Source organism: Macrotis lagotis, chromosome 4, assembly GCF_037893015.1.
Source record: "Macrotis lagotis isolate mMagLag1 chromosome 4, bilby.v1.9.chrom.fasta, whole genome shotgun sequence".
In the NCBI taxonomy this organism is placed as follows: Eukaryota; Metazoa; Chordata; class Mammalia; order Peramelemorphia; family Peramelidae; genus Macrotis; species Macrotis lagotis.
Window position 1 is genome coordinate 63,046,348 of NC_133661.1, and position 13,986 is coordinate 63,060,333.

Here is a 13,986-nt window from a genome sequence, read left to right on the forward strand (position 1 = left end):
CTCATATGGAGAAACAAAAAATCAAGAATATCAAGTGGTTTAATGAAAAAAGTGCAAAAGAAGGTGGCTTAGCCTTACCACACCTAATACTATTTTATAAATCATCAGTCATCAATTTTCTGGTACTGGCTAAGAAATAAAGTGGTTGATCAATGATTATAGTAATCTGCTATTTGCAAAACCTAAATCATTCAGCTTCAGGGACAGGAATTCACTGTTCGATAAAAACTGTTAGGAAAATTAGAAGATAGTATGGTAAAACTTGGAGTATACCAATATCTCACACCCTATAACAAATTAAGAGCAAAATGGGGCAGGGTTAAGCATAAAAGACAATTGTATAAGCAAATAAGGAGAACAAGGAATAGTTTACCTGTTATGGATATGAAAAGGGGAGCAGTTTATGACCAAGGAAGAGATGGAAAATATCATTAAAAACAAATGGGATAATTTTTACTATTTTAAATTAAAAGGCTTTGGCACAAAAAAAACCACTGTAATCAATATCAAAAGAAATGTAACAAATTGGGAAACAATTCTTACAACTAGTATTTCTGATAAAGGACTCTTTTCTAATATATATAAGAACTGAGTCAAATTTATTTAAAAAAAGTCATTCCATAATTGACAAATAGTTAAAGATATGCAAAGGCAATTTGCAGATGAGGAAATCAAATCTATCATAGTCATATGAAAAATTGTTCTAAATACTGATTACTGTTCTAAATACTAAATACTACTGTTCTAAATACTAAATACTGTTCTAAATAGAAAAATGCAAATTAAAGCACCTTGAAGTACCACCTCATACCTCTCAGATTGGCCAATATGACCAAAAAGGACAATGAGCAATTTTGGAAGGGATGTAGGGAATATGGGACGCTATCATTACACTGTTGGTGGAGCTGTGAACTCATCCAATCTTTCTTGAGAGCAATTTGGACTACCGGATCTATATACCCTGAAGAAATCATGAAAAGGGGTAAAAACATCACTTGTACAAAAATATTCATGGCATCTCTGTTTATAATGGCAAAGATTTGGAAATGGAAAGGATGTCCATGAATTGGAAAAATGGCTAAACAAATTGTGATATATGTAAATTGTGGAACAATATTGTTCTGTTAGAAACCATTAGGGATGGGATTTAAGAGAAGCCTACAAAGACTTGCATGAATTGATGCTGAGCGAGATGAGCAGAACCAGAAGAACATTGTATACCCTAACACCAACATGGGAGTGAAGATCAACCTTAACAGACTTACTCATTCCATCAGTGCATTAATCAGAGACAATTTTAGAGTATCTGCTGATGGAGAATACCATCTGTATCCGGAGAAAGAACTGTGGAGTTTAAACAAAACCAAAGATTTTTATCTTCAATTTTTTAAAAAGTTGTCTTATACACACATAATTTTGTGATCTCTAACATTTTATTTCTTCCTCAAGAATATGTTTTTTTTTCCCTCTCAACACATTCAATTCTGATCAATCCATAGCATGGTAACAATGTAAAGATGATCAGATTTCCTTCTGTGGGTGGAAGGGCTTGTGGGGGGGAAGGTAAGGTGGGGAGAATATTGTCAAATTCAAAACTTTACCAAAAAATGATAGATAAAAACTACTATAATTGGAAAACAAATAAAATCTTTACATGAAAAATTTTGTCAAAACTTATGTTATATATGGAGAATATTAAAATTAAGGTTTTTTGAGGGAACAATTTTAGAACTATGCCTCAAGGTGACACTTCTAAAGAGAATATTCAGTCACTTGGTGTCATCCTAGGGAGCAATGCAGATTTTGGCAACAAGGGATTATAATTGGATATATATATATATATATATATATATATATATATATATATATATATATATAATATATTATATATATATGTGTGTGTGTGTGTGTGTGTGTGTGTGTGTGTGTGTGTGTGTGTGTGTGGTGTATACATTTTTTCCCAAATTCATCAGCCTGATAGCATAGTAAGATAATATACCTCAAGAAAGAAAAGTTTATGGATTAGTTTCAACTGTATCTACAAGATGTTGAAATGGAGTATCTTAGATTAATAGCTGCAATGAACCTTGTTGGTGTTGTTTGTTTCAGTCATGTCCTATCTTTTTGATCCCATTTGGGATTTTCTTGGCAAAGATAATGGAGTGGTTTCCCATCTCCTTCTCCAGTACATTTTACAGATGAGGAAACTGAAGCAAAATTGTTAAAGGTCACATAGCTAAGTTAGTGTCTGAGGTTGGATTTGAACTCAAGAAAAGTTTTCTTGAATCCAAGTGAATCTAAAGATCCATTACACCAACTAGCTACCCAGAATCAGCCTTAAAGTCCCATTTTATCCCATTTTATAGATTTTTTTTAAAAAAAGTATGTACCAGAGAGGGGAAGTAATTTGTTCAAGGTCACACAACTAATTAAGTGTATGAGACAGTATTTGAACTCATGTTTTGACTCCAGGTCTCTATCCACTGAGCCATAAGTGTTCTTGAAGATAGGGACAAATTTATTCACCTCTACAAATCTGACTCTATTTCTCCAAACACGGAAAATGAAAACTTTGGGTCATGGACACATAATGGAAAGAAGGAAGCCTTCCTTCAAGACCCTGTGACCACAGAACATGAAAAAGAACAAATTTATTGAAAGCAGTCAATCCTGGAAGTGGGTCACAATAAAGGGATATTGCTAGTCTATTGGATTCTCTGGAAACAGAAATGACCAGAATTTCAAAATCTCAGTGGCATGTACCATTAATCTATCAATTATCACAAGATTATAGATTTAGAACCAGAAGGGAAATCAGAAGTCACTTAGTCTAACACTGTCAGAATACACATGAGGAAACAGACACACTGAGGTTCAATGATTTGTCCAAGGATGTACAGATAGAAAACAGCAGAATCAGGCTCAAGCAAATTACTTGGTTCAGAATCTTTCCAGTGACGCCTTTCCAAAATTGACTTTTTATGTGAATTGTAAGTGCCCAATTGTCATGTCTGGTACTCCATAGCAATCTGTGACCATACAGCTCACAGGGATACTCCATAAAGCAGAAGGAATATGAATGCATTCTTTTATATTTTAAAAATAACTTAGTAACAGAAACTGAGCATGTTCAACTCAGTCCTTGATAGCTTTGGCCCTAAATAGGCGTCTATTTGGCCCCTCCCTCTAGTCATCGGTTACACTATAGTTCCCTTCCCTTCTTGTAAGAACTCTGCTTCTCTCTCTATGGCCTCCTCCATCTCTGCCTCCTGATTTTCTTAGCTTCCTTCAAATCCCCTACTAAAAAACAATCTCCTATAGAACTTTCTCCTGTAGACAGTCTTTACTAATCCCTCAATTCTAGAGCCTTCTCTCTATTGTTAATCTTCAATTTAATTATGTTAGACAGCTTTTTTTCCATAATTGTTTGCATATTGTACACACACACACACACACACACACACACACACATCATTAGATTTGAGTTTTCCAAAAGTGAGGCCTCCTTTTTTTGTCTTTCTTTTGGATCCTTGGAGCTTAACAGAGTATCATAATAAACAATGCTTACTGAATGATTGATGCATTTCATTATTTTCTCAAGTGATTGCCTTTCACTTGTCCCTTTGTCATTATGGTCTACTGTTTGAGGATTTGACAGTACCAATGGACTTGTTGACCTATACTTAAGATCAAGGGGCAATAGATTTAGAGCTACAAGGGAGTTTAAAGATATCTAGTCCAATTTTCTCATTTTCTCTATGAGGAAATTAATTTTCCCAGGGTCACAAAGCTGGTCAGTTCCAGTGGTAGAATGTGAACCCGTATTGTTTTGACTTTAAGTCTAGCACTCTGTCTACTAGTCCATACTTCCTATTAAATCTTTAATTCTGACATTTGGATACCTTGTAAAATCCGGGTTCACCTTGAAAGTACATATCTCCAGTAGGACTGGCTAAGGCCTATTCACTAAATCGGCCCATTCACCATCTGTTATTGATTCTCAGCAGGTGGATCTTATCTTACTGAAACAAATGAGAACTGATCCAACTGTCCACTGATGCCATAGACAATTTATGAACTCCTCAGAAGATGGCTCCATTTTTTCCAGGCCTCCTTGTAGCCTGAACTTCATCTCTTCTCTTAAAGGGAGGAAGGAACCTACAGCTGCTCAGTGGTATCTAAATCTATGTAGCTATCAAGTGAGGGGCATCAATGGTGGTGGTGGTGGGGGCAGAGTGAGCAAAGGAATACTCATTCCTTTGCTTCAGAATAAGCAAAGAAATATTCATTTTGTCAGAATTACTGGGTTCTGCTCCTGGTTCTTTAGGACCATGGACAAGGCATTTAGACATTTTGACTCTCTGTTTCCTCATTCATAAAATAGGGATGATAATGCTTATATCCATAAAATCACCGAAAAACTCAAATTAGATCATGTATGTTCAACAAGAGTACTCATTTATTAAGTACCTTCTGTGTGAAAGCATTGTACTAGGAATGAAACAACAAAAACAGCACACAATTCCTGTCTTCAAGAAGTTTACATCATACTGGGGCATGTCATGTAAACAGAGAGGTAAATGCAAACACTTTCAGACAGAGAGAACACCTACAGTTAGGGGCTATCTGGTAAGATTCCACTACAAGTGGCAAGCTGGGCCTTGAAAGAAACAATTAGTGCTAGGAGGTGGAGGTGACAAGATAGAGTATTGTAAGCTTGAAGAATGGAGGTAATAGGCAATGGAAGGTTAATTTTGGAGAAAAGAAGAGATATTAAATTGACTGCCATCTCTTACTAGAAACATGATCTAGTAAGAGCAACAAAGGCCACAGGGAATCTGAAATGGACTTGTGATTTCACTGGTATAAAAACACTTCTAAGGGCGGCTAGGTGGTGTAGTGAATAGACACTGGCCTTGGAGTCAGGCATACCTGAGTTCAAATCCAGCCTCAGACACTTAATAATGACCTAGCTGTGTGGCCTTGGGCAAGCCACTTAATCCCATTGCCTTGAAAAATCTAAAAAAAAAAGCAATTCTAGGCAAGAACATTCCTGTTGTTATTGCTGTTGTTCACTTGTTTCATTCATGCCCAAATCTCCATGACCCTTTTTGGAATTTTCTTGGTAGAGATATTGGAATGGTTTGTCATTTTTCTTTTCCAGTGTATTTTATACATAAGGAGACTGTGACTTGCAAGTGACTTGCCCTGGATTACCCAACTAGTAAGTGTCTGAGGCCAAATTTGAACTCAGGATAATTAGTTTTCCTAATTTCAGGCCTAGCAGATTAGCCACGGTGCCACTTAACTCCCCTACCAGTGATGTTCAATTTCTTCTAGTTTTAGAGCTTTGCCAAGAGCATCTTGAGACTAAATGAAATGCCTTGAGCCATGGAGCTGGTATGTATCTGAAAAGGGATTTGAACCCAATAACTTTCTGGCTTCCAGGCAAACTCTCTGTTTACTATGGTACTCTGCCTCTTGTGAAGGAGAATAATGCTAAATAAATCTATAAATTTAGGTCAGACCCAAACTGGAAAGTTTGTATTTTATTCCAAAACAAACAAGAATGATTTTATAAACTGGAAAATGCTTTACAGATAGATGTCAGGCACCCTGATGAACTAAATCTAATGAAACATGAGACTTTGCATAAGGAAGATCTGAATTCAAATCTTGCCTCAGATACTAGTTAATGATTGTAGGTCAGTCACTTAAACACTGAAACTGTCCCCCCATGGTTGATAATGTCCTCTCCCTCACAGGGTTATCATGATGATCACATAAGATAATATATTCAAAGTAGTTTGTATATTTTAATAATAATAGAAATCAATCATCATCATCAGTACCACTTCCATCCCCATCATCATCATCAGGATCATCATCATCATCAATATAATATCAGGACTCTAAGACAAAGCAATGAGTTATTTCTTGAAGACAAATTGCACTTTAAAAAAAGAAACATGTAGGTCCCTCTCAGTCTTATGGAACATTGGTAATCAGAGCAATTCTCTTCAACTACTTCGATCTCATTTTTTTTTCTGAACCAGAGAGGAACATTTGCTACAACAGTTCCATTGTTATGCTGTTGCCACACTGGAAATGGGAAAAATCCATTGTCAACAACTCTGTTGGAAATAGAATTTTTATCAGTGTAACATGTAATGGCACGGAGCTTGACGATAACATGTCTCTGCCAGAAAGCCTGTTAAAAATATTTATGAGGAGTTTAAATCTGATTTGCACGACTCTGACCCTCCTTCCATCCTTAATGAAAGTCCTAGCCAGAGCCACTAGCTGGGTTTCAAGGGACCTTGAGATGTATGGCAGTTAATAAAAAGCCTATCAAATGCAATTCAAAATGACACAATAAGTTTGATTTATTACAATGGAACAACATGAATTTCTTTATGATATGACATTCCCAGCCCTGGAGTAAGTCATAATTTAATTATCACTCCCTTATTCATATTCCTGATAATTAAATAAGAATTCTCCCCCCATGCAGATTGAACTTTCCAATTCTGGACCGTCCAGTGGACAATGTTTAGTGGTACCCAGGCTTCTAGATTCCATCAGGGATGGCATGTTTAGTTTGACTGTGCCCTGCCTAGGGGTCAAGTATCATCTAGATTATGATATTTTGTTCTGGGAGGCACAGAAAAAGAATGATGTTGAAAAACTGGAGAACAGCCAAGGAGGATGACTGGGGTGATGAAAACAACCTTGAGACCATGCTGTGTGCAGAACATTTAAAGAAATGAGAGATGTTTATCCCAGAGAAGAGAAAACTCAGGAGACAGACTCAAGAATGGTATTCAATGATTTGAATGGCCCTCAAGTGGAGGAGGAGTGGATGTGATATTTTTTGTTTGACTCCTCAGGGCTGAACTCAAAAGAACTGGTGGAACTTGCAAATGGAAAATTTAGGCATGACATCAGGGGGGGGGGGAAAGAACCATATTTCAGTAATTATAGCCATCTAGAATTAGATTAGGATTCTTCCAGAGGTAGTGAATTCATACTCTCTGGAGGACTTTAAGTAGAAGTTATATTGCCACTTATTGCATATGTGGAAATAGGGATTCTTTTTCAAGTACAGGTGGGGCTATACCCCATTCTAAACATTCAAATAAACCTTCTAGGTCCCTTGTAGCTCTAAATTTTGTGAATGTTGTGATGGCACTTGGTCTAGAAGAAAGGGAAAATAAATTCTTGACTTCTACATATAGAAAAGTCTTCTAAAGATGGATGACACTGTGTTTAACACTGGGTTGTTGATCTTCAGTAATTTTTTTCAGTTGTGTATGACTCTTTATGACCCCATTTTGAGTTTTCATGGAAAAGATACTAGGGTAGTTTGCATTTGCTTTTCCAACTCATTTTGCATATAAGGAAACTGAGACAAATAGGGACTTTCCCAGGGTCACCCAGCTAGTAAATATTTGAGATCATATTTGAACTCAGAAAGGTGAGTCTTACTCCAGGCCCTCACTTTATATACTGTGCCACCTAGCTTTCCATTTTGCAATGGGATATGTTCTCAACAAAACATTGGAAGGCTTAAGAAGTTTACTTTTGGAGCTTCTATTAGCTTTTCCATTTTTTTCCTCTTCAAACCTGGACTTGATTTATGTGCTCCCAAGGTACCCAGGGGCTTCATGTTGATTCCTAATTGCCTGAGTCCCCACAAAAGATATTAATATATTTCTTTTCATTTCTCCATCCCTTTCTTCCACCCCTGAATACCCAGTCAAAATCTGTTCTTTGGAAGTGTCATGTAGAAAGGATTTAAGAAATTAATTCATACAGGAATATTAATGACTAATAGTACCTCAATTTGTTACCTCTCCTGGGGGAACTGGGTTTTTATGGGGGACAACATCTAAATCCAGATAAAAGTATCTCTAATGCTACATATATGAGTTTGTATGATTGCTTTAATGGACTTTCCTAATGCTACCAATGATTCATCTATCAGTTTTAGCTGGACCATGTGAATACCTCTTTATAGGTAATGCCAGTCCAATCTAATAATACCTGTAAAATTCAATTTCTTTTTGAGAAGTCATGAGATATAACAGAATGTGGGAAGTGAACAGGTGAGCTTGAGTCAATCACTAAGAAGAATATGAAGACCTAGAGGAATATCTTTCCAAACAAAGTTCAAATGCAAGTCAAGGTCTCATCAGAAAAGGGGATTCTGACAACTTTGCTTAGGATGAGTAGCATGGAATAACCCAATTCCATTTCAAGAAGATAGAATTCCCCTTATTTCTTCTCTAAAATAGGATTCAGAATGAAGCTTTGGGTCTTCTGTTTTACCAATGGGTTAAATTCTTGGAAGGATGATTTCTCCTACCTTTCTGGGAGACCCCATTATTGGGACATTCCTGAGAAATGATGACACTCAACTGTCTCATTGACTTAAAGATGGATGTGATATTTCTGGAATCCACTCCGTCACCAGGACTCAAGTGAAGACACTGCCCTGATAGCTAACTGCTCCTGAATATTTTATCAATTAATATGCAATTGATACCTGTTCTGGTATAATTCCCATGTAAGGAAAGCATACAACAGTAGTATCTCTTATCATTTTGGAGTCGATGTTTATTATATGAAGGAAGAGAAAAGTTAAATTTGAGTCCTAAAATGTGGATTCAAATCCCAAGTCAACTTCTTATTATCACCATGATTTTGATTAAGTTATCTCTCTGAACTAGGTCTTTGTTTCTTTATCTATAAAATAAAATTCTACTAGAAGTGCTCTAACATCTAGAATTCTAAGATGTTATGAGTAAGGGCAAATGGAGTGACCAACAGCAAAAATAATCTGGACTGGAGAGAAGCCAGGAGATTAGCATCTTTCTCATCATTGTTTATCTGATTGTTTAGAATGGCAGTTTAATGGTATAAGCAATTCTCAGTTATTTGGGCAAATGAATTCTATTACATTTAATTAAGTACTTTTAAGTACTTATCTGTGTGTGGTGCTGCAGAAACAAACAAAAAACAATCCTTACCCTCATGGAGTTTATATTCTACAGAAAGGAAGCATGGATAAGGAAATGCCAAATCTACATGCTGTTTGTCCTTTGTTTTGAAGAGGATGAATGACATCATGGAATGATGTATTTATTCATGTGTTAATTGGATTTAAGTGAAAGGGAGCTACACAAATCCATCTGAGCTGCACAAACTTATCAGTCTTACTCTCCTTTCCAGTCATCAAAGTCCAGTAGCAAGACCTAAATTTAGAGAACTGAAGATGACCTAGCATGCAATGGATGACCTTGGTACCTTGGATGTCTGACCAAGTTCTAAATCCTTCACAGTACCTACTTCATCCATCTTCATAACTATCAGAACAATTTTTTATCATCTATACATTCCACTGGAAGGAAGTCTTTATATGCTTGGGGTAGACACATCCCTAATTTATTTGTGGATTTAAGAACTATCATCTAAATGATAACTAACCTGGTTTAGTCTATCTATAGAGATGATTGTGGCCACTGTGCATGCTTCATCTTCTTGAGGTGAGAGTTGGGTGGCAGGTTGCTAGATCAAAATTCATTAAAATGACCCAGAAAACTCTTACACTAGAGATGCTCATCCTTCTGAGTACTCCATATACTCAATATAGGAATAATAGCAATCCTACCTACTTCAACGGATTCTTGTGAGAAAAGCACATTGTCAACTGTTTTTTCAAAACACTGTATTCTAATATTCTTGATATTGCTAAGGGCTGAGCAGCTGGCATTTCTGTCCTAGTCTTGCCGTTTTCTACTGAAGTGCCCTCATGTTTCAGTGGCAACAGGCTAATTATACCTATGTTCCTGAGGGAAAGGACTCTCATTAGGATCCACAGCATTTAGGCTTTTTAGTTCCTGGAATTATTCTGTCCTGGCACCAAGAAAATACCCTGTTACAAGTCCCTCAGCACCATTCCCAGTAGATCAATCAGAGAAAAATGACCTTGTCCAGATCAGCTTGGGCTTCCAACCACAAGGCATCAGAGTCAAAGCATTGACTAGGGGCACCTAGGTGGCACAGTGGACAGAGCACTGGTCCTGGAGTCAGGAGTACCTGAGTTCAAATCCTGCCTCAGACACTTAACAATTACCTAGCTATTGTGGCCTTGGGGAAGCACGTAACCCCATTGCCTAGCAACAAAAAATCAAAAATAACAAAACAAAACAAAACAAAAAAAACCAAAAAGCATTGTCTGGTCAGAGAAGGAGCAGTTATTGCCCTAAATTTAGAATCAGAGACTCACTCTTTGGTTGGACCAGAATAGCCTGGTTAAATGTCAGTATTTGTTAGCAATTTGATCTCAATACAGTTTGCCTTTCTGATAAAGACAATAGCTCTTACCTCCAATCTTGAAGCGGTTTCTACATCCCAACATCAAGACTTACTTGTTCCTGACCTGGTCAGATGCTACACATTTGACTGTTCTCCAATTTGCCTAGGAACAGTTCTCCACTCCCATCCCATGAGGGGCAGTCCTCCCATCCTTTGGAGCATTCCTGTTTTATTTACCCCTTGTTTTCTGTCTTGTCTTTAAAACTGACATTGTACCAACTACCTGCTCAGTCTTCTGAAATTGATTTCACACTTTGGTTCATTCAGTTGTCTAGCAGAGCCCTAGTGATATATGGGCACCAGGCCTGTCAACCTTGTTCCTGTGCAAATCTACCAATCGAGTCTTTTCTATCTTTCAAGCTTGTGGAAGAAAGACACACAACATGCCCTGTTAATTTGGATGCTACCTGCACCCTTTCATGCTTTTGATTAAAATTGAAAGGTTCACTAAAACCTCTAGGGACTTTTAATCTCTAGCTTATACCAGAATTTTTCTTTAATTTTAAATATACTACTTTGTTGTTCAACTGTTTTTCAGTCATCTCCAAATACTTGATCCCATTTGGAGTTTTCTTGGCAAAGATACTAGAGTGGTTTGCCATTTTCTTCTCCAGATCACTTTACAAATGAGGAAACTGAGGCAAACAGAATTAAGTGACTTGCCCAGGATAACACAGAAGAAAGGAGTTCTCCTTACTTAAAAACTGGTATTCTATCCACTGCCCCAGTGAAAGAATTTGTTCCAATTAAATTTTATTATCTTTTTGCCTAGTTTCCAGTCTGCAGAGATCTTTGAAGCTGCTGCTGATGTTATCCAGGGTGATTGCTATCCCTCCTACTTTTTAAATTTCTGGAGTAATGATGATTTTTGTCTTTCATTTTCAAAGAAGAACATGGAATCAGGGAGGTGATGCCATGAAAAGCACATGAATTGGGTTTCAGTGAGGAGGGATTGGGCTATCACCAGTCTCACTTTCTCCTCCAGAGTCTTCTGGTTCCAGTGGCCAGATATGAATAAGGATGACTGAAGATGGTCTCAGGATGTGGGGCAGCTAAGTGGTATCATGGATAGAGCACTGGCTTTGGAGTCAGAAGGATGGGAGCTTGAATCTAATCTCAGATACTTGCCACTTACTGTGTGACCTTGGGTAAGTCACTTAACTCTGCCTCATATCCATCTATCTATCCATCCAGTGATATAGTGAAGTCTAAGATATAAACCTTACTTATGGTTGGTGGAACCAAGAGTATAAACCATATCACACAGTAGTGTGATGAAGAAGTATAAAGTGTAGATGGACTTAGGCTTGGTGCAAACTCTGGCAAAAACCACATCACACTGCAGTATGATGGGGAAACCTAAAGTGGAGACCCTAAGGTATAGACAGCCTTTGTGACTGGCTAAAGCACAGTGTAGGTCAATGGAGTTAAGTGGTGAAAGGGGAGGATAGAAATATCTATGTGCATGCTGAAATCTCCAATTATGAAGACAGAGATATGGGGTGGAAAGAAAGACTGTGCCAGTTACTGAACTGCTTGAAAAAGCAGAGTGAGTGGGAATCTGGTGGGGAGCAGATGGTATGAGTAAAAGAACGTGTAAAGAATATTCAAGGAGTGATGATGACTAGACCATTTTGGCTGCAATGGAGAGTCCATAGAGAAGAGTGGGAAAGAAAGCTGGCAAGGTGGTTTCCTTACTCTAAGGGACTGATGATAGGCACTTTATTATCTACTGTCTGGCATTGATCACTGCTTCTTTCATCTAAATCTCCACTTTATAGTGAAAGTTTAAATAAAGTCTTTAAAGGCAAGGCTATAGCCTCAGAAATCAGCCCTCCCTGCACTTAAAGGAACTCCAAAGTACTTATGAAATCCTATTATTTACAGAGAAAAAGAGAGAACTTAAGGATGCCTCTTGCCAAAACTGCTTCTCCTGAGTCTAGAACCAGAAGAGTAAGGAAACAAATCTTTCTCCTTTTAGGTATAGGGAGGAAAAATGTAGGAGAAATTTTGTCCATGGACTCAAAGATGGTCATACCTTTGATCTTGTCAACATCCATAAATGGACCACCTCTATGTTCAAAATCAGAAATTCCTTTGTCTTACCGATTATGGTAAGCCTATAGATTATTACTGGCTTTTTACCTCTCCCTCTCCCTCTCTATCACACCACCTTCTGTTACACTTTCTCTCTCTCTCTCTCTCTCTCTCTCTCTCTCTCTCTCTCTCTCTCTCTCTCTCTCTCTCTCTCTCTTTCCTCTAAATCCCTATGCATCATACTTGCTGCGATCTCCAATCTCTTTCTTTACCTTCAAATCTCTCCCAGAAAATCTCCCCAAACCTAACTCATCTTGACTCCTTGGTAAACCAATTCAATTCTACACTGTCCTTTTCTTTGAATTAGTAGTAGTAGTAGTAGTAGTAGTAACAATAACAACAATAATAGTAATCACTGATTATACTTAACTAAGACTTATCTTGCCTACTCCCACCATTCATCACCTTTATTCTTTCACCTGTGCTGATAAACAAAGTTGAAAAAAATCACACAACCATTTGAACTGAGGCTGATACAAATTGAGGTTTCATAATTTGAAACCTTGAAGCTGTACTATAATAATTCCCTTATCAACTTTCTCTCCCTTGTTCCACAGAGATTCTTTCACATACCTCATCAAATCTCCTATGGCTCTCCCTCTCCCTCTGACTCTTAATTCAGAACTTTGTCTTATATTTACAGAAAATATTGAAATTATTCTCTGAACTCCCTTCCCCCCTCCCTTCCTCATTTCCTATCATGCAGGTACCTTCGGTCACTCTCTCCTCTTCACCCTTTTTTCACAGGATAAAGTGTTCTTACTCCTCCTTATCAAGGCTGACCCTTCTCCTTGTTCAAGTGATTTCATTCCATTCTGTTTCCTTCCCCAGCTCCTTTAATCCCCCACTCTGGTCTTCAAAATTGAAGGACAAACATCATCTTTCTTTTGTTTCCCTTTCTGTGACTCCTTTTCCACTGCCTACAACTTGCTCATCTTTTCTTTATCCTGAAAAAAACCTTCACTAGATATTTCCATCTCCACTAATTGGATCAATGAATGTGGAGGAGAAAATAAGTTTGGTAACTTTACACAGTCCTCCCTCACTTAATCAAATTCAGTTGCATGGTGTGGAATCACTTCTCTGATATCGGAAAAAGGACAAGCAACTATATTCCCAAAAGGTTTTTTTTTCCCCTTTGTATGTAAGTACCTCAAAATAGGATGTCTAACAGTAGGTGCCTCTACTTTCTCTCCTCTCTATTAATCCCTAACAATCTGATTTTGATGTTATAATTCTACCGAATCAACCCCTTCAAAGTTACTAATGATTTGCCAAATCCAAATCTCAATCCTCATTCACTTTGGTTTCTTTGCGGCCTTTGACATTTGATCACACTCTCTCCTCTTTAATATTTCTTCTCTCTAGGTTTTCAAGATCCCACTTTCTCTTAGTTTTCCAATTTATCTGATCACTATTTCTTGGGCTCCTTTGCCAAGACTTCCTCCAGACCATACCCTCTAACCATAAATGTCTTTCAGATTTCTGTGCTAGGTCCTCTTCTCTTCT